The sequence below is a fragment of the Ambystoma mexicanum genome, chromosome 12, assembly GCF_040938575.1.
Source record: "Ambystoma mexicanum isolate Mex_15411 chromosome 12, UKY_AmexF1_1, whole genome shotgun sequence".
Taxonomy (NCBI): domain Eukaryota; kingdom Metazoa; phylum Chordata; class Amphibia; order Caudata; family Ambystomatidae; genus Ambystoma; species Ambystoma mexicanum.
This window is the reverse complement of record NC_090936.1, coordinates 1,251,471,562-1,251,493,702: the sequence shown is the minus strand read 5'-3', so window position 1 is coordinate 1,251,493,702 and position 22,141 is coordinate 1,251,471,562. Positions and strand designations below refer to the sequence as shown.

General features: G+C 47.6%; 1 protein-coding gene across 3 annotated transcripts in view; it reads right to left on the bottom strand.

The window, feature by feature from the left end:
• Positions 1 to 22,141, bottom strand: part of WASHC4 (WASH complex subunit 4) — a 1,230,387-nt gene that overhangs the window by 1,120,798 nt on the left and 87,448 nt on the right. Inside the window, exon 1 of one of the 3 annotated variants that reach the window (XM_069629941.1) lies at positions 17,933 to 18,585. The exons of 1 other annotated variant lie outside the window; for it this stretch is intronic. The gene's annotated coding sequence lies outside the window, so the exon portion shown is untranslated. Of the gene's footprint in view, positions 1 to 17,932; positions 18,586 to 22,141 lie in introns of those variants that run through there. One more of the 3 variants, XM_069629942.1, reaches the window with a different exon arrangement.

The window sequence follows — 22,141 nt, the reverse complement described above, 5'->3', positions numbered from 1 at the left end:
GTCATGGGGTTCCAACACCAGCCTGCACTCTCCTCTGAGCCGTGTCCCACTTCAAAGAGCAGAGGACTTCTCTTAAAATGGCTCCTTCTAAAGCACTCAGAACACACGTTTTATCGGGACTGGTCCCTGTAGGTGTGCGCGGCTCCTTCTGGAGAAGCAGCCTGGAACCCTCCGCAAGAACGGGGGGCGCTGGGATTACGCTGGGGTCACCAATTGAAGGCACGCCCCTGAACGCTCACACCAGAGAGAATACAACCTGCTAGGGAAGAAAGGCCCAAGTCGATCTTGGAAGGATAACAGGTTTTAATCTCATACGCAGATGAGAGCAACAGCAAAGAACTATGCTGCTAAGAACATTCTGCCGAAAAGTAGTACAAGCAGAACCTTATAAAGGAAAACATCGTCATAGATGATGCAATACATACAGTGTGCGCTGTGAGAAACCTGAAGGTGTGTACACCGCTAGTCCCCGGGGATCTGTCATTCAGGTGGCAAGGACACGGCCATCCCTTTTAGATCCAGTTCCTCGGGGTGGACCAGTGTGGGAGGATCGCTTGGATGAGGGGTCTTCGGCGAGAGGAAGTGGGACACCGGATGGCGAGACGCGGATTCCCCTTCCCTGTAATACCTTTACCCCATCCTACCAGGTAGGATACTTAGGGACACAATCCCCCCCCCCCCATCGCCTATTTTCAGACACAAACACATTCTCACAGACAACTCATTGTGAGAGAAACCGGACTAACACCCGAGCCATATACCTGACATGTCCCAATACAGTGGTCACACAGGGTCAGGCAATTACTGATCACTACACACACCTGACTTCCATCACACTTCCCCACACGGATAAAAGGCAGAGCACGAAAGCACACTCTGAGTGAGGCAAAGCACACGAGGAAGCAGCAGTTCCAAGGTGGCAGTTTAATACATGGCGAGAGCGAAGAGGATTGCAAGGAGGGAAGTGCCCTTAACCTTTTCACCAAAGACGTAATTTTCATGAGCCTTGGAGAACAGGAAATGTAAGAGCTGGAGTTAAAGCTGATGAATCCTGCATTGTGCTCTCCCGTATCAATAGTCAAGGCGGGGAGAATCACTTGACGATGTGGTACTTTCCTTGGCTCCTACAACAAAGCAACACCAGTGAAGTCAGCACAGCCGGTGAGTTGGAGAGACTGATACCAGCTCGGGCTTTGTGGAAATCAAGGTTGCAAGCTGCAACATTGTATAAAGGAAATTGAAGAGAACAGGAAGCTTATGTGGCAAGCAATGCAAATATAGTCCAAGCAGAAGACGAGGGACAGAACTTTAAAGCTAAGATTTGATACCATAAACGGAGTGGTCTGACACTGCGTGGGTGTTCATTCGAAATTCTAGGTTAGGTATCCAAACGAAAGGTGATAAAGGTTAAAGAGAAGGAATTGTAAAATCGAAGTGGTCCTGGGACAGGCCAAGCTAAACCCTGCGCACATTCGAAAGTCTTTGATATTTGATGTAAATTTAAATTGGTACGAGCCTGGCTGAGGGAGACTAATTGTACTAAAGGGATCTGAACCCGGCTGAGGGGAATGTGGGGTGAACCGTGAACCATCTGAAAAGAATATCCTGCAAACATTGTGAAAAAGGGATCTGAGCCCCACTGAGGTGTATCCGAAAGGAATGAACATTATACTAAAGATATCAGAGTACGACTGAGAGGAATCATTATTCACTATACCAGTGAATAATGAATGACTCAAAGAGAATACTTGTGAAAATCCCAAGAGGAAAACAAATTATTTTTTTTGCTTGTTTTTTGTATGGTTGCATCAGGCCCTCTGAATGAAGAGACTGAGAAGTAGAGAGACTTGGGCACAGAAGGTCCTGATGCTAATGATTGAACTGTATCCTTGTGCTAAAGAAGCCAGAGACTGCGCTACGCTTGAGTGAACTGCCTTGTCCAGTGCTGAAAACATGGGAAGGGAGGCCAACGGCCTGATCATCCTGACATCATTTGGAACACTCTCTTTTTCATAACATTCCCCACACTATTTGTAGTTAGAGGCAAGGATTGGCAATGTTTTTTTTAATATAGGCCCTTTTATTTTGACACGACACCACTAGGTCTGCGTTATTATTTGATGGTCGCAACTTGCTCCTATATGTAGATTTAGGATTAGATAGGAGTTTATCATAACCTTTTTGAAGTTCAATAAACACCATTGAACTGTGGTCACTTGTATGTCTTACTGTCGATACCATGCCTTCCTTACAGCGCCTATACATGATCCGCCTGCTCCATAAGTGATGCCAGGTCATTGGTTCCAGCCAAGTCCATCCATCCATCACATGGGTTCTGCAGTGATCATCTTCTCATGTCGAAGGTCAACAAACAAATTAACTATACTCTCATCACATTGCTACTTTGTCATTACACTGTGCACCTGACAGACTTTAAGGCTGACTCAAAGGATGTTCTGGGGCACTCTGACCTTCACATACACATCTCACTCACTCCCTTCCGTGCCATATTTCTGAGACCTACAATGTCTGTGCTCTTTGAACATGCAGGACTGGTTACTTTTAGGGTTGGGGGTCAGAGGGCAACTGGTGCCATGGAATTCTGGGTCTCAGGGCTTAGGGAGTTATATGGGCTATAACTCGTAGTCGCCTGAGGATGGGTCAGGTCATGCTTTGGCTAGTGTGAGATAACATGCGCACCAGGTGCTGGTCTCCGATTGTGGCCTTGTAGGCCACATTCCTCTTGGGTAAAAACCACATCTCTGCAATACTGTAAGAACAATGAATAGGTGTTGGGGTGGTTGGGGGGTCTGGGCTGCCCTCATGGAGCCCGGGCATGGCTGGAGATTTCCCTCAGCTCACAATTTGGGCCTAATGCATGCACAGCTGCATTTGCTGCAGTGGCCTTGCCTCTTAACTACAATTACTAACATCTATGCAGAAATCCCTACACTACACTATGTGGGTTGATTTAATTTTATTATATGTGGGGTCCTTTATATGGGGGGTGGTCTTTTCCCAGTCTTCCCTCCCCCCGACCCATCATAGTGTTTCGGATGCATCCCGCCTCACTCTAAAGCAATAGGGGAGTGGGACGGGGATGTCCCCTTCCTAACAAGTGGTAAGAAGCTTTGGCCTCAGTAATCAGAATCCTATGGTTTGCGTGCAGAGATGTGAGGTTGGTGAGGTCTGAGTCTTGTTTTTTTGCATTACTGTTTTTCTAGGACTCCGATTGAGCGGTTGTTGGAGGCTACTTCGGGGACGTACCCTGGGTGGATGTTTTTGTCTTAGCCCGACTGGAATTTAGGGGGGTAGAAATGTCCACCAGTTTCATAGCACAGTTGCTGAATAATTCTAGGAGGCCCGAGGCATTACATGTGGTGGGGAAACCAGCAAAGTTTTTATTCAAGCTCATTGACCAGGAAGTTATCGAATGTGCGGCGTTGAGTGAGGGAGCGTTTACCCTGACCTTTGTGAGCCGGAGTGGAGTGGGTGACTGATAACAGGATGTCGGTGTGGGTAAACCAGTCAAGAGGGATAGGGTATGCACAGGTGATGCTGTGAAGACTAAGTGTAGGGTTTTGCATTTGATGCAAGTGGGGAGAGAGCGCAATTTGATTAAGGTCCATGAATGCGGTCAGTGCGAAAAGCGTGCTTTGAGTGTGGTTGTCAGCCTGTGACTCGAGGATACTAAAATCACTGAGAAAGACATTTGAATGTGCTAATCTGGAAGAAGAGAGTAAGTTTGAGATGTCTGCAATGAAAGACACTCCTGTAAGGTGGTCTGTAGATGAGGAGGAAGGTGATCGATTCCTTGTGTGATAGTGGGAGCCAGCAGGTGAGTGATTCAAATGAGCTTGTTCTGGTAGAGGGGATGATGGAGCATGACCAATAGCTCCTGTGGATGATTGCCACTCTGCCTCCTACCCTTCTTGGCTGGTCAGCATTTTGGATGCAGTAGCCGTAGGGTAGGACGTCGTCGAAAACATGTGGGGAGGATGGCATAAACCATGTTTCAGTGATGAGCAGGGCATCAAGGTTGTTGTATGAGATGAGTTCAGTGATCTATGCAGCGTGAGCGACTTCTGAGAGAGCACTGATCAACATGAGAGGGTGTGTGCATGTGGTCCGTGGGTGTTGGATTGGGACAAGCCCAGGCCGCTTGGCCATTTGAACTGTAGTCAGAGTGGGGATGGGCTGTGGAGCGAGGAGACACATGGTGATCTCTTTTGGAGGGAAGCAGTAGAAGCAATTAGTTTGTAGGTGAAATTCAGGATAGCGGGTCAGGCCCTTGGCCCGAATAGGCACAAACAGGTGAGGTCTTGGCCTTCTCACGTCCTTTGCTGAGGACACCAGTGATTAGGATGCCCCAGGACAACTGATTTAATAGGCGGTGAACAGAGAAACTGAGTGGCAGGGCCTGGTGGCGTGACCAGCAGCCTACTCAATGCTGTCTGCCTGGAGCTGGCCTACAGTCCTTAAGTAGGGGCTTGGAAGGTGTGAAAACTGAAAGTGGGCAGAGCAACTGCGTGGCAGAGCCTGGTCACATTACCAGCAGCCTACTCAATGCTGCTTAGGCCATAGAGATCTTTGTGCGTCAGGGAGAGAAGAAAAAAGGTGATCCTTGCACCCACCGACAACCAATGCAACGCTGTCCTGGCCTCAGAGATGGGTTCTCTCTTATCCATGCCTTCAACAGCATACAAAGTGCTGTTTCGAATAACCTGAAGCTTAGCCGTTTCTCTTTTCCCTAGTGCTTACAACAGGCTGCCACAGTATTCTACTTTGGCAATGATGATGACTAACAAAGATAGGACAGTTGTGCGTCAGAAAAGGTCTCGTCTGACTTAGCAACTTAATGTAATAGGAGGATGAAAATACCAAACTATTCACATGGGCTTTCATATTGATCTCTGGATCCAATACAAGACCAAGCGTTTAAATTCCCTGTGGTTCATGTCTAGCTTCCTCCAATCCGCTGTAGTTTCTGCTATCAGCAGCTCAGTTTTTCAAATCGCTAAGGACCAAACCATTGTCAGCCACCCATTGCTGAATCAGGGAGTAGATTTCATTGATGGTCTCTGTGTCTTGAGCATAATTTCCAGAGAGTGCGATCGGACAGAGTAGTCAGCGAAGTTGCTATACATAACACCTGTAAGGAAGGCATAGCATCAAACAGTGAAGACAGACACAAGTGAACACAGTTCAAGGGTGTTTATTGAACTTCAATGGGTTGGTTGAACGCCTATCTAACCTAAATCTAAGGATGGGAGCAAACTATGACCAACAACAAATAATAACGCAGTCCTAGTCGAGTCTATGTCAAAATAAATGGGCCTATATTAATAAACCTATTGCCAATCCTTACTTCGAAACACAAAAGGGTGTCGGACAATAATGTATGCAAAAAGGAAAAGTGTTCAAGAAATAGTATGTCAGGACGGTTCTGCAGTTGGCTTCCGTTCCCAATGTATTCAGCACGGGGTAAGGCAGCACGTTTGAGCTTCGGACACGCTCTGGTTTCTCGACCACGAGGATACAGTTCAAAGCACAGACATCAGGGCCTTCTGTCAAAGACTCTTTTCCAATAACAGTCTCTTACTGCAGATGGCCTGTCATAACAAACAAGTGTCAAAGTTCCATTCTTATCAGCATCTCGCTTGCAGTGTGCATCATGGGTCTCCCCTCCTTCAGGCTTGGACCCCCTTTTTACCGCAATGTTTACACTTGGACTCCCTCGTCCAGGCTCAGACCATGTAATCTCACTTTCTACGGTTTCCTCTTAATATCAAAATTCAAAGACTTTCGAATGTGCGATGGGTTTTGCTTAAACCGTCGCAGGGCCACTTTCATTCTCTTCACACAATGTTCTTATTAATCTTCTACTTTCATTTCTGCCACTTCTTGGCGGGATACGTTAAGAGACTTTCGATTGAGCACAGTCGCGGTGCCGGAACACTGTCAACGGTATCGTATCTTTCCTCCTCAGGTTCAAACATTATCAGCAGTTTAGCTTTACTTGCGTCTCATCACACGCGTTTAACTAGATTCGTTCCAGAGCTCGTTATACCATGTTGCTGCTTGTAACCTTGACTTCAACACAGACTGGTCTTGCATCGGTCTCCCCAACTCACCGGCTGTGTTAAACTCTATGGCGCGTCTTTCTTCTTGGAGCCAAGGACGACACCACAGTGGCTGCTGTTCCTCGTCACCTTGGTCTGTTACGCGGGAGGGCCTCTGGTATCTCCGACACACAATGGAGGATTCCTCAGTCTGGTTTCCCGGCCTTACGCTTTCTGGCACAAAGGTTTCTTGAAAGTAACAGTTTCTTTCCAAAAAGGTCAAGGGTATTTCCCTCCTTGCGAACCCTTCTTGGTTTGCTGTCCTTCTCCCCTCGTTCAGCTGCCGACTTGAAACTGCTGTTCCTTTGTGTGTTTTGCCTCCCTCAGAGTGTACGCTCGTGCTCTGCCTTTTATCCGTGTGGGTAAGTTTAATGGAAGTCCGGTGTGAGTAATTGCTTGACCTCACCTGACCATAGTAGCAGGGCATGTCGGGTACACTGCTCGGGTGCAAGTCTGTTTTCTCCCACAGCGGGTTGTCTGTGTGAAAGTGTTTGTGAAGGCAAAGGGGGGATTTGGGGGGGGGGGGGGTAAAATTCCAATCTGTCCTACCTGGTAGGATGGGGTAAAGGTGTTACGCCATCCAGTGTCCCACTCCCCTAAGACCCTTCAACCAGGTGATCCTCCCGCACTGGTTCACCCCCAGGGTCTTGATCCAAAGGACCTGGCCACCTGAGGGAGGGATGCGCTGGGACTAGTGGGTGAGACATCTTCTGGTTTCTCACACATCCCTGGCATCAAGCAGTTCAAGTAAGCACATTTGGAATTGGCTCGAACACACCTTGTGCTGACTTTTGAGACCAAGTCTCTAAATTGTGCCCCCTGCCTCACGCAGGGTGCGGACTGAATTATCCTGCTGATCTGTGTGAACCCTGGTTTTACTCATTTCTTCCGTGTCTGGGACACATCCCTGGCTATGTTGGCCTTATTGTTGCGGCCCTTTACATCATGGACGCCTTGCTTTCAACAACTTTGGCCTGCTTGCTCCCCCTCCTCCCATTGGTTGCCTTGGTCCTTATGGGCCAATCGCTGCAACCGGGAGGCGGGAGCTGGCCGCAACTACTAAAGCCCACGATAAAGGCCCTGTCTATTCCTGTCCAGTACGGTACACCACTAGCCACCCCCTATCCCTGTCCCGCGAGTGTGCCCCTGCCAGTGTCCCCTTGTTCCCCCTGCCCCCCGCCAGTGTCTCCTTGTCCCCCCCTGACTCCTTCCAGTGTCTCCTTGCCCCTTTATCCCCAAGCCAGTGTCTTCTTGTCCCACCTGCCCCCGCCAGTGTCTCCTTGCCCCCTTTGTCCCCAAGCCAGTGTCTCCTTGTCCCACCTGCCCCCGCAAGTGTCTCCTAGCCCCCTCTGCCCCCTTCTAGTTTTTGGCCCAACCCCCCACTGCCTGCCCCCTGTTGTGTCCCCCTGCTCCCCATGATGATCGCCTGCCCCCCCACTCTCCCCTTGCATTTACACCCTGTGCCACACCTTTTCTCCTCACCCTATCCTCCCCTCCTCCTGTCAATTTCCGGCACTACCCCAATTGCCGTCGGGCATAGTCATTCGTAGCCACCTGTCTTTGCAGCCTTCTTACCCCCCCCCCAATATCTTCGCACTTACTCTTATCATCGGTCCCTGGATCACTGATAACATCTTGTCATTCTCTCTTTTCCCTTCTCGTCTTCTCTTCCCAATCCCTCCTCTGCACTATCTTGCATAGTCGTTGACCTTTAATGGATAGTCACTTGTTTTGTTCCTCTCTTTACCCCTTTCCATTCCCCTCCCCCTCACCTCCCCTCCTCCTCCTCCTCCTCGTGTCACTCTTGCACTGCAACAATTGTCTTCATTGTAATGTTACTGCTAGTTTTGGCTCCTTTTTATTACCCCCCCCACCTCTCCCTTATTGTCCATGCCCTTGTACTATCTGTTATAATTTGAGAGTTATTTTTCACACTCTGACCTGTTTCAAGGACCTGTTTGAATGTAATTGTATTCTCCCATGTTCCCTCCCTCCTTGAAGCGATTTGAAACACATTGTGTATAGGCGCTATACAAATAAACAATCAATATCAATAAACCTTACCTCGTCAAGGTATTCTACAATGTGGGGGATAAACATGATCCGTGTGGGACCCTGTACGTCACTTCAAACTCGTCCGCAATAGCTTCGCAACTAAATACCCTGGCTGATCGATTGGACAGGAAAGATTTAACCAAGTTGGCTGCTGCAGCTGAAAAGAGCAGTGTAATAACCCGTTGATCAAAATGCAGTGATCAACCAGGTCAAAAGCTGCAGATGAATCCAGAAGCACAAGTAGTGCAGTGCTGCCATTCTCCACTGTCTAGAAGATGTTCACTTTCAGATCAACAGGTGCAGAACCCAGATTGTAATTGGAAACAGCATTATTAGGTCAGCAACAAAGTCCTTAATTTGAAGGTAGGCAACACGATTAATTACGAACATTCCTTTTCCGATTAAAATCCTTGGTCTATAATTGGTAGGAACATTAGGGTCCAGAGTTGGATTCTTTAGAAGAGGAAAGCACCAGGCCTGCTTAATGCTACATGGCACAGAACTCTCCATGGGAGAATAAACTTGGTGATGATTGTAGTCAAGGAAGGCGCATATGCTTTTACCATAGACAGAGGACAATAGTCTCCTTTAATATAGGTGGTTTTAAGTGGTTTATAATACGTGTTACTTCCAATTTAGTTGCAGGCCTAAATTCAAAAAGGTTTTTTTAATGGTGTCAGTCTTAAAGTTTTCAGCATCCGCAATGGTTTTGTCCCAGTTACTACATTTGCTAGAGATATTTTCCTTAAACGTCTTAATCGTGTTAGCCACAGCTTCTGCAGACGCCAATAACCGAGGGCGCGGACTCCCATCTAGGCCTTAATCTACCGACTTATTCACACATCTGTCGGCTCCTGGCAGTTCTGAAAATTCACTGCCATCTTCCCTTTTCTTCCAAGAATCTCCAACAAGATTTTCTCTCTGGATTTGATCTCCACTGCTGTGTGCAGAATATACTGGATATGGTTCACCGGTCTTGGGCTGTCGAGTCCAGTGTGTTTTGAAAAAGGAGTACGTTGAAAACTACGATTCTGCTGGGTTAAACAATTGACATGATTTACTGTAGTAAATGGCAATTTGGCATGTAGCCCTTTGAGGCCTGGGCCTTAAATAAAACTGACTACGCAATGCAGTAATTGTTCCTACATCGGTAAAACATTGTACTAGCCAACATTTGTAAAACAGACAAACGGCCATCTTCACAGGAGTCTCATCTCATGGCCGCATTGGTTTCACTATTCAACTAGCTTTACAACTGTGCAGTCTTTCATGGCTGAGAACTGTAATCATTGAAAGTGAACAAAGTGTGTTCTTTCTTAATTCTGAATTTATAAAAACTGACCTCTCTTCGTTCACAATGGGGTTTGTTCTCATTACACAATTACAGTCCAATATGTATGCACATGGTGTACAGACAATCTGCTTCTAAGCGCTACATGCTTTGCAGCTGCCTTATACAGTCCCTGCTAATTGATGGTCCTGCGTTTGCATTCAGTGAACAATGAAGTTCTTTGTGCTTCTAAAGACTTTCCAGGCTCTGTGTAAGTGCTGATACGCTAACGCTGCCATTTCCTTGCTAGTGCATATTTGACTGGCATATAAGTTGCCATATATGCATTTCTCTTAATTTTAAGTGCCATGTGCAGCGCCTACTGTTCTAATGAAGTGTTTAGGGGGCCATACAAGAATTGTATTCTACGGTACGAGGACAGATGTGCGGCATCTTGGCAGTTTATATACTACGGACGCTGCCATTAAATCCCTCAAGCCTAGAGCTCCAAGCCATGACGGTTACTCAACCAGGTTTTATACAATCTTTCGCCCCCAATTGACTCCCGCCCTGGTCACCCTCTTCAACTCATTTAGTGAATCAGGCTCTGTTACCCCATCCATGCAGGAATCCATCGCCATCCTCCTACTCAAACTAAGCAAAGACCCGAGGGACAATAGCTCTTACAGACCCATTTCCCTCTTGAACATAGACGCTAATATCTACTCTAAAATCCTCGCGAACCGCCTGGCAAACATATTGCCCGACATAATCAACCCAGACCAAACCGGCTTCATCAAAAGCAGCTCATCAACTGGGGATAATATTCGCAGGGCCCTGAACTTAATCGATATCGCCACCCAGGACTCGCACAAACTAGCGCTCCTGGCCCTGGACGCTACTAAAGCGGTTGATAAAGTTGATTGGGCCTTTATGCATCTTACCCTGGAAGCATTCCGTTTTGGGCCAACCTTACAAAAAATGGTCTTGGCCAACTATAAATCCCCGAAAACTTCTCAGAGTCAATGGCTCCCTCTCAGGCCCAATCCCCCTAACCTGTGTAACCAGACAGGGATGACCCCCTATCCCTGCTGCCATTGCCATGGTTATGGAGCCCTTTGCCCACAGAATCAGATTAGACCCAACGATTAAGGGCCTACAAGTTGGCTCTTCCCAGCAGAAAGTAGCCCTCTACGCTGATGACATCTGCTATCCATCACAGACATTGGCTCCTCGTTGGGGCCTGCTGTCTCTGAAATTGATAGATTTTTGAAGTAGGGGGATTCAACATCAATTTCGATAAATCTGTAGCTCTGGTGATAGGCCTAGAAACAGGTGAGCAAGAATCCCTCGAGACGTTCTGTCCAACCCAATCGAGCGAAAAAGTAATTCCCTATTTGGGGGTATATATTCCCGCTCTCCAGAAAGAGGTATATCAGGTGAATTTCCTCCCACTCTTTAAAGAGTTTGAGAGGGACCTGGACTGCTGGCGGTCACAAGAAATCTCACTTATCGGGCGCATTACCGCCTGTAAAATGAACCTCCTTCCGAGGTTCCTATACGCCTGTTCCTCCTTGCCCACCACAATTTCGTTGGCCCCTCTCCGCCGCTTGCAGAGAAAATTGTTCCGGTTCATTTGGAAGGGTAGAAAGGCAAGAATCTCCCAAAGAACAATGATGGGCAGCGCCAAATTAAGCGGGTTGGGGGTCCCTGAGCTGCGTGGGTACCAGGTGGCAGCACAGTTGGCTCACACTCGGGCATGGCTCATATCCTCTGAGTGCCCAAAGTGGGTGGAGGCAGAACAATCCAGCTTTTCGCTTCCCCTACGCTTCCTCCCGCACATCTCGCCCCACCTTCGCCAGCACTGGAGAAAACTGTTCCCACAATTTTCCCAATATTCCACAACCCGGTCTTTTCCACAGGGTTCCTTCCCCTGAATTTTAAAAACTGGATTGTGGGTGGTCTTGAAACCCTAGGACAACTCTTCGAGGGGGGGGGGCCAACCTCGCTCATTTGAGCGATGCAAAGAGGCCTTTTGGCTCACTGAAGCGGACAGATTCCCCTACATTCAACTACGGCATTGGTGCTCCCACCTTCTAACTCAGCAAGCGGCGACACGCACCCTCAATTCCCTTGAGCTCACCCTAAAAGATCTCCTGCCACAGAAAACGTTCTCTCCACAAGGGCCCCACATATGTTACAATGGGAGACAGACTTGGGACTCCACCTGGAAGATCAGACTTGGGTGGACATTTGGGCACAGACACATACTTCCTCCTTTTGCATCACCAACAGAGAATGCGCGCATAAGGTGCTCCCGCGCTGGTACTGCCCCCCCCCCCCCCACCCCCAGGCTCCACCATATGAACCGGCCCCTGGACCCCCTACTGCTGGCGTCTCTGCGGACAGCCGGGTTCCTACTTCCATATGTGGTGGTCATGCCCAAAAGGTGCAAACTTTCTGGAGACAATGCATGGCCACTATAAAAGACATAACTCAGGTGGCTATCCAGAACCCATCTTACTAGGAGCCCCGGTCCCAGGAGTTTACCAAAGATCCGGGAAACGAGCCAAACGACTGACCCAATTTCTCTTGGCCGGGAGAATTACAGTCGCCCGCAATTGGAAGACAACAGAAGGGCCATTCATGTCTTTGGTGAATAAAAATGTGGAACATATTGATCGCAGAAAAAGTGTCGGCAGCCAAGGAGGGCATCCTACATAGTTTCTCGAATACTTGGGCACCATTCCTGGACTACGACCAGAACTTCCCAGCTCTAACTAACAAACCTCCTGAGGTCAGGAGGGCCCTCGGCTCGGAGGGAGATCTCCTGGTGGTGGAATCCCCAGGACCTGGGTGGGAAGGGGGTGGGGTCGGGGGAGAAGGTTGAGGCCGAAATAGGGGCATGGACATGTGAGACGCGAGCCTGCTTTTTGTGGACAGCCGAATGGGGGATATATATGAGGTGTTATTTATTCATTTGTACATTTGTCACTTATGTGTTGGTTTAAAATAAACATTAAAAAAAAAAAAAAAAACTGACTGAGCTAAAGCTCTTTTGCCAGACAAAAGTTTAACATTTGTATAAAGCCAGCTTCTGTGCGATTTCTATATAACACAGGCAGCGGCCCCACGTCTGCATACCTCTCGGTCATGTCAATCCTAAAGTTTTATCAAGCTGAGTCGCTTTCATTTGGAGGTATACTATTTTCCAGCAGCTTAAGGGTATTACCTCTCAATTATGGGGCCAGTGGTACTTACCCTAAAATTGATTGCTTTTCTGCAAAATGAACACTAAGTGAACATATTCCGCACTGGCCGCCGAGTACTAATACTAGTACTAATACTCTGTACCCTACACCACGCCAAAGGTATACAGCCCCTGAAGAAAATCCCTGCACTTACTCCAAGGGATGAAACATGTAGGGCTTTACAATGGGGTCCAGGTCAATCATCAATACCGAAAGTTCATATTCTTTGGACCCAAATGTATTCAATGTTTTCTATATTATGTGGTTGGACATGTGTTATTGACGTATTGTACTATTTATCTGGTTTGTACATTTTCACAGCACCCTAGCACTTTCCTTTGTATTACATGATAGGTTTAATGTATGATTCTCTATTATCATTTTTGTCTGTCCTAACAGGTTTTTAAAACAGATTTTCTAATAAATTATATATGTACTTTTGAGTGTTATAGGGGACTATTTCTCCCCACAACACTCAAATTACAGGACAACTGTGTGACTGACAATGGGTGATCTGATGTCACTGTAGTCATGTGCAGTGCATCTGTTCAAATGAGGCGTGTAAGGTGCATACAAGAATTGTTCTATGGTAAGAGAAGACAGATGTGCGACATCTGGGTCACTTTATATACTGCTGCAAAAACACAGACTGAGCTAAAGCTCTCTTGCCAGACAGGAGTTTCACATGTTCATAAAGCCAGCTTCTGTGCGATTGTGATGTGCTCTGCTGCTAACCTTATGCTACTATCTAGTAGCACACAATTACAGAAAGAAACACAGTAAAGGCAGCAGGCATCAATAGCTATTCCTCCAAACAATTGATTATCTTCAACATGCACAGATTCACTCAAATTAGGGGCCAAGTATCTTCCTGTATATATTGCCCATTGCGCATTTAGAAAAGCTTGAACGCTGAGCCCCTGATTTCCCAGATAAGTTTACGGAGACCCCAATATTGTCCTAAGAAAGATCTTTGCTGCAGACATCAAATCAATGCAGGGAATGGGCCTTGGGTCATGGTGGAACACAGAAGACGCTATAACCCAGCAGGGAGTTGCAGAATGGCTTTCTAAGAACAACAAAAATTGCTGACGGTGGTGACGAATCAAGGGTGGGGCCTCCTCCTTTGAGGCTAGAGAGGTGAGCCTGCTCCGCAAGACCCTCCCTAGGAGTATGGGTAACTGGAACCTCACTGGGAGAGACTCCAACTTAGGGAACAAGGACTGCCGTTCCTTGAAGGACAAACCTCAACATCACTTTGACGAGGACATTTAGGGAAAGGGAAAGGGATGGCCCAACCAATTACGCCGACACCAACCTGTGGAGACATGCGCAGTGTCACCAGTTGCCAGGAGAAACACTGGACCGGCATGCAATGGGAAAGTGAGAAAATAACGAAGAGACACTGTAGAAATGAAGTGAAAGGAGGTTGCTAAGCGACCGCAGGCCCCGGAGAGGAGCCCAATGAGACGAGTGGTAATGGGGAGAGAACAGGAGGATTGGAAGGCCGAAAAGGAAACCTTATACGAGTTAAGAAACCCATCACAGTGAAATAGTTGAAAAACTACAAAGTTGATTTAACTGAACTGTAACAATATACGAGAAAACATGCTAGTTGGACCTGAGAAAGACCATTAATCAGTGGATAAAACTACCCTGGGAATCGGGGAGAACATCCCAACTCAAAGAGGTATCAAACATAGGATAGCGGAAAGTCTAAAATATGAACAAGGGAAATAGATTAACAAATAAATAACCAAAACACTGCCAGGCTAGGGGGTGACATAGAAAGAGTCCCAAAGGGATACCCCCACCAAGAGAAAGGTTATCACCCAAGGTTGTACCTGGCAAAGCCACGTGGACTTAAAGATCAAACAAACTTCCATGAAAGAACCCTTGGAAAGTAATCTCAAAAAAAGATGGAAGACACAAAGACCTTATCCACAAACTGCAAGCCCTGGTACAGAAAGCGGCTAAAGACCATTTGAAAATAAGATACTAGAGCTCTAAACAAAGCAGAGCCTTGCTTCACCAGGAGAAGGTTCTCCTGGCCTTAGTTCGTTTTGAATAGTGGTATGGTAAAACAGGATTCTTTTTTGGACAGCAGGCTGTTTTGATTTGGACATTTACAGACTACTATCACCTTTGTTATTTATATAGGTGGGAACACCCCTTAGCTATAGGGAGAGATAGGCCGCCTTCTTCTTTAATACATCTTGTCGGAAATATCTTCTCAGTGCCCGCGTCCTCCTCCTGATCTGCCACATTGTTCACAATCCCAAATGTATCTACTTGATAAAATTCAGAATGCAAACTATCATCATTAGCCAACATGGGCACAAAGACCGTACAAGCACGTCGCCCAAAGATTCTAAAAGAAATCGAATCTCCTATTGCCCCCACTAACAAGTGCAACACTGACGCCACATGGTGTAATAATATCCAAAAAGCGCTCCTTTATAAAATCTCTACACTACAAACTAAAATGAACAGAAAAGGCAGTCTGCCATCAGACCTACCAGCTAACTCCTATACCAATAAACTACCAGCACCTAAACATTCCTTCAAACCCTTCTTTTCTCTCCTTTATCCATCCGGGAAGTGGAAAACATCAACAAGATTAAACCCTCCAACTGTCAAGGCGACTCTTGACCCGCACCTATCATCAAGGAGGCAGCCCATGACCTTGCCACCTTCATCACCACATCCATCAATGCCTCATTCAAATCCGGCATTGTCCCTGACAATCTGAAAGATGCATGGGTTATTCCATTAATCAAAAAACCTAACCTTGATCTGAGTAACCCCTCAAACTACAGACCTAACACCATGGTGCCACTTCTCATGAAAATTCTCAACCGTGCTGCCTATCTACAAATTCACGCCTATATATAAGACAACAAACTCTTAGGTCTTCGTCAATCAGGTTTCCGACCACGACACGGCACGGAAACTGCTTCGATCGACCTAAAAAGGGCAAATGGGCACTCCTCCTTCTGCTGAACCTCTCAGCAGCTTTTGATTTGGTCAACCAAATCAAAATTGCCATCACCTCGAAATTGCTGCCCACTTCTCAGAGGATGCCACTGCATGGATTAGATCCTTCTTGACAATCAGAACGATGAGGGTCTTTTCCGCTTCCGCTGAGCCTTCTCCAGTCGCATTTGGGGTCCCGCAAGGGTCTTGCGTTTCCTCCACATTATACAATGTATTTACAAAGCCACTCTTTGATATTCTGGACTCTCTGGGTGTCACCTACACGAACTATGCAGATGACACCCAGATACTGATCCCCATCACTGGTGACTACACGACCGACTCAAAGGCGCTTAATGATATCTATACAGTAATTCAAGCCTGGATGGTGCATCATGGGCTCTGCTTGAATGATAAGACAGAGTTACTTATCTTAGACTCACAGACTAGACTAAATAAACTTAACATAGTATTCCAATCATTCATCATTGATGGCACACCATCAAGGTGTCCAATGATACTAAAACCCTCGGTATCCATCTAGATTCTACCCCATCACTTCATCGACAAACCAACGCAGTGGTCTCTGCAGCAGCGTACACATGTAGGCTGATAACGGCAGGCAGACCCTTTCTTAAAACCAATAATTGCATCATCCTGGCTAGAACACTCATACTGTCAAAGATTGACTACTGTAATGCTCTCTAACTTGGGACTAGCAAAAGAAATATTAACAAACTTCAGGTTACTCAGAACAATGCCGTCAGGGCTGCTCTTAACTTTCCCAGGAAACTACATATCTCAGACACTAGACGGAGCCTTCACTGGCTACCGGTTGCACACAGAATCTCACTGAAAACACTAGCAATCACCCACAAGTGCCAAGCTAACCTCGCCCCTGAATACCAGGCCAACCGCTTTACTATACACACACCATCTACTCTCACTCACTCGCTGTACAAACAGCAGGCGGGGCCAGCTTCACTTTCCTCGCGGCCAAACTTTGGAACAGCCTCCCCTGCCTACTAAGAGAGGATCCCTCCTTCCCTGCTTTGCAACGTAAAATAGAAAAATTGCTCATTGAGCCGGATTCAGCGGCATCCCGCTCACAATTTTCCTATGTCTAGGATCCATATTTTACCCACTAGATTTTTGGAACCTGCACCTTTTTCTGCAACAGTTGAACTTTGTAAGAAATACGTTGTATGTTGTAACTTTTACCCTGCGAGAAATGCGCCCAGATGCCTCCCGGCCAGGCGCGCAATACAAATAAATAAACAAAACTATTTAGCCATTTCCAAACTATGCGAGGACGGCAGCATTAGCAGGGCTGCAGTCAAGAACTACCTGTGCACTGCATAAAGGAAGACTGGACAGAAAGCAATACATCTGGTGGCAAAGACAGAGCCATGGCTTTGGAAAGCACAGCTTGTGTGCGTCCTGGATGTCGTTCTCTTTGGCCTTTATGTACATTCCATATTCTGACATTCCACCCTATACGCTCGGCGCTGGAAATGCAGTGAAGAAAGGAATGAAAAGGACTGACCAGAGACAAAAGTGACTTCTTTACATATCATACCTTGCCCTCATTTAGATTATTCTAGTAAGCTTTTGATAATGCACCAGCTGCCATATCTCCATAGTAACTAAAAAACAAATGATTAGATGCAAGTCTAGGGAGAAACGAGTGCATTCGATTCAGTTAACCCTGTGCCATTCCTACGGTGCTCAATAATTGACCCCGGATTTAAACACACATTTCAGGGGTGCATGACTTGGGGGGCGGGGTGGTGGAGCAACAAGAAAAGGATGGGCGTCCATTCCTTGGATGCCCTAATGAGGTTTATAACAGTAACGGTCTCTTGGGGCACACCTTAAAAAGACAGTGTGTTCAGCTTTTCACAATATACATGTTAAAACGGTTGTAAGTGATTTGAATGAAATTCGAAAAAAGTTTAACGTGATAAGTTATATATATAAACTTATTTTCTGTATTTTGGTTTCGGTAAAACTTACCTCAAACAGTCTGCATTGCTCAAGTGTTTATATGACTCAGGAAGAGAACTAAATGAGAACTGTATACAAAGAAATCCAAAAACACAGCATTAAAAAAAATGAAAGCCGAGATTCCAAGATGGCGGCCGAGCCGGGCAGAAGTGCGTGAGCGTAGCTCCTTCGCCAAGCTCGGGCCGCGGTAATAAAGAAAATAACATAAGCCGGCTATGAGCCCATCGAGACATCTCCTCTATCCCTCCTACCTCAGATAGAGACAAGGGAGCGAAGTCTCGACGAACGAAGCACCTCGGAAGCGGCAGAGCCGTCACCGCAGCCCCGACACACGTCAGCTTCCCGCCGGCGCGGAGCTTCCATTGGTACTGGACGCCGCGGCAGACAGAGAGAGGTGCGTCCAGCCCGGGACCGGCGTTCACTCCGACTGTGGCAGAGGAAGCCTAGCAGGAAAGGTCCCAGTCCCCCGCAGGAGAGAAACCCAGAGGAGAGCGGCGTGGGACCCCTCCAGGAGAGACTCCGCCAAGGAGGACCGGACGGGCGCCGAGGACACCTCAACGTGGGAAAAGAAGGAAGCAACCGTGAGAGCAGCCGCCAGTGAGAGGGAGCAGCCCAGGAGGGAGAAAAGGTGCCTCCGTTTGCCCAGGAGGAGAACGCACCGGAGCGAGCAGCGGTGAGCGGCCGTCGGAGCCCGGCGGGTCCAGAAGCAGCGCTCGAGCCCAGCGGAGCCCGGAGCCCTGAACGGGGACAAAGAAAGCAGGTATGAGGCGGTGGCTAGAAGCTCCCGGGATACACGGGGAGGGCCACCCCCCCCCCCCCAGCGCACCGCCCGAACGTTGCATAGGGGCCTCCTGGGCGAGGAGGGTACGGAGGGTATTCTTACTCCCCCCATCCCCACGGACCCTCAAGGGGATGAGAAAGAGCCTCCAACAACCGCCCACATAAGCAAGCAGAGACGTGGACCCCCCCTGAGGCGGGCCCGAGACGACACAAGGAATCCGGGGGAAGACAGGATCAAAAGCACACGAGTGTCACGGGGGGACCGCCTCGGCCCCCAGTGAGACAGGCCCCAGTCGCATATAAAATACCCCAACGTTGAGCGACCACGCAGTGGCGGGGAATCCATTAGGCCCAGGGAATCCGGGCGTATCACACCCAACAGCGGACAAGCAGAGGGGCTCAGGAGCAGGCAAAGGGATAAGCGCACCCCCACAACGGCTCCAAGACCGGGGAGAGGGAGCCTTACCGAGACAACGCCCAGGGAAAGAAAAGACTACATATGTCCAAAGCCAGGACCAGGCAGAAGTCACAGGCTATATCCAAAAACAAAGGAGGGTCCACTCAGACACAAGACCTGACCCACTTTTGGGGATTAGGAAATGCAGGAATAAAGCAACCAGCCAAACAGTCAAGCTCAGAAGGAGCCCCTGCGGAGCAAGAAGCAAGCTCGGAAATGGCGACCTCACGAGAGGATATGAAAAAGTGGTTAAAGGAGTTTCAAGACCAATTTATCGCCTCAACGCAATACCAATTCGACAATATGAAGGGTGAACTGAAACTGGCTGTACAGGATTTAAAAAAGGACATTCAATTCCTAGAGGAGAGGACGGACAACTTAGAAAAGACGGTCCAGAACATGGACGAAGAGGCGACCTCACAGGCCGAGGCACAAGACCGCCTCGCACGTCTGGCGTTGGAACTCAAAACTCAATGCGAAAACTTGGAAAACAGATCTAGGAGATCGAACATAAGCATCAAAAATATGCCGGAAACAGTGGAGGACAAAGATCTCCGCACTGCGGTACAACAAGTGTTCCAGAACATACTGAAGGACGACCCCAGAGAAGACATTCTCATCGATAGAATACACAGGGTAGGCCCCCGGCAGGGAGGGGACCCTGGGTGCCACCCCAGAGATGTCTTAGTGGCCTTGACAAGCTACGCACAAAAAGAATGAATTTTGAGAGAGGCCTGGACTCTGGACCAAATAAGAATGAACGGCAAAGACATTTTACTTTTCCAAGACCTAGCACAATCCACGCTCAGAAAGAGAAGAGAAATGGGCCGACTGACCAAGATCTTATCGGATAGACAAATTCGATACAAATGGACATTCCCCTTTGGCCTTCTATTCCCATGGGAAGAAAGACAACACTGCATCACAACATGCAAAGAGGGCCTAAAGATTTTGGGATGCCAGGAACAGGAGCAAGATCTTACAGAAACTAGGGAACCCCCAAAACAACAAAGACAGCCAAAGGGGTGGCAAACGGTGAAAAGAAGAACGAGACCCCAAACACGCAACCCAGACTAAATTCAAGGTCCCGGAGAGTGCAAGCCAAGACAGGTCTGGAGAAGGAGACTATAAGAACACGGGAACACCAGTGAGGGCAAGAGCCGAAAACTTTGCACGGCATGGCCATGGGACCATCGTGGAACAGCGCGCCATGCAGGGTTTAGGAACCCCTGCGATCTATCACCCTGAGACATTTGAGGGCATGGAGCAAAGGTGCAACGCCAGAGCAACCATAGGGCCCAGGGCCCTCCTCAGGGACAATGTTGGGGGGATTGGAAGAGAGGGGGGAGGGGAGGGAGTTCATGGGAAAGTTGGGGGGGGGAGAATAAACTATCACTGGATCGAATGCACACCCTTGCGAACCACTGGAGGCCCCCAGCGAGGAACTTCAAAAACAGATGATAGAATGGGGCTGAAAATTCTAACTTTCAATATCAGAGGGCTGAACACACCCGTGAAGAGGAAAAAAACAGAACACTTCTTACTCAGAGAAAAGTTCGATATAATAACGCTCCAAGAAACTCATACAGAAGAGGAAGAATATATTGCGCATAAGAGGATACAAACAGCTTATTCAATCCAACGATGAGGAAAAGAAAAAATGCGCACTCATTGCTTTTGCCAACCACCTGCAGGTCCAAGTCAAGGAAACACTAGCAGACAAAAACGGCTGCTAAGTCTTTGCAAACATTCAGATTGACAATCGCAAACTGACCATAGCAACCCTATATGCCCCTAATACGGGCCAGGAGGGCTTCATCAAAGCAACACTCAGCAAACTTGAAAACTTTGCGGAAGGGGAGGTGATCCTCACAGCAGACTTCAACATAGCGTGGAACCTACCAGAAGATCGCTCAAAATCAAAAACATCCCAACAGGGGGTCCCGTCACCAGCTCTCAGACAGGCGATGCAGAACCTGGCACTAGATGACGTGTGGAGAAGACTCAGAGGATCGACCAACAGATACACTTATCACTCACACGTTCATCATACAAGCTCTAGAATACACTACATATGGGCTTCAGGTGCAATACTCTGGGAAATCCGGGATATCGAAAAAGGCATAATATCACTATCAGACCATGCCCCGCTATGGATCACCCTCCCCAAAATGTGAAACCACTCAGGGCTGTGGCGTTGGACTCTCCCGGGAGAAATATTACAAGATCTAGCGTCAAGAGAAACTATCAAGGAAAAAATAGATGAATACTTTGAGCACAACGATACCCCGGATGTCACCCAGTGCACAAAGTGGGAAGCCTTCATAGCCGTGATAAGGGGACAACTAATAGCTCTAAAAGCGCGAAAGGATAAGCTCATTCACAAATGGGAGGACGAGCTGGGGGAGAAGCTGGAAGATATAAGAGAGGAAATGACCAAGAACCCCTCCAGGGAACTGAAGAGAGTATACCGATGCACTCAGAGCCAGCTAGACTTGTTAAGAACCAAAAGAGCCGAGACGCAACTACTGCATGCAAAACACTGGTATGCGATGAAATAAAATAAAGCGGACAAGCTACTAGCGAGACCACTAAAAGGCATGCGTCAGGACCAAGCAGTGAAAACCCTGATAAACGTCTGAGGAGAAAAGAAGACACAAACGAAGGACATAAAAGAAGTGTTCCGAGAGTTCTACCAGAACCTGTATACGTCGCAACGGCCGAGTAAAGAGGCACAAATGACGTTTCTGGCAAGGATTACCCTTCCAACAGTATTCCCGTCAGAGAAAACGGCCCTCGACCAACCAATAACGGCAGAAGAGGTGGGGAAGGCAGTCAGAGACCTCCCAAGGAATAAAGCCCCGGGGCCAGATGGCTTTACGGCCGCATTCTATAAAACATACGCAGACATACTAACTCCCCATCTAACCATTCTTTTCAACACCTTCAAGTCTTCGGGAAACATCGCTGCATCAATGAATGAAGCAAAAATACTAGTTTTCCATAAGAAGGGGAAAGACCCTGAAACACCGGGCTCATATCGCCCAATCGCCCTAATCAATATCGATGCCAAAACTCTATACAAAAGTCCTGGCCAACCGACTAGCCCCTCTACTCCTCAATTTAATCCACCAGGAACAATCTGGCTTCATCCCTAAAAGGAAAACCCACGACAACATTAGAAGAATAATTCACCTCAGAGAAAACTGGAATCATGGAAATC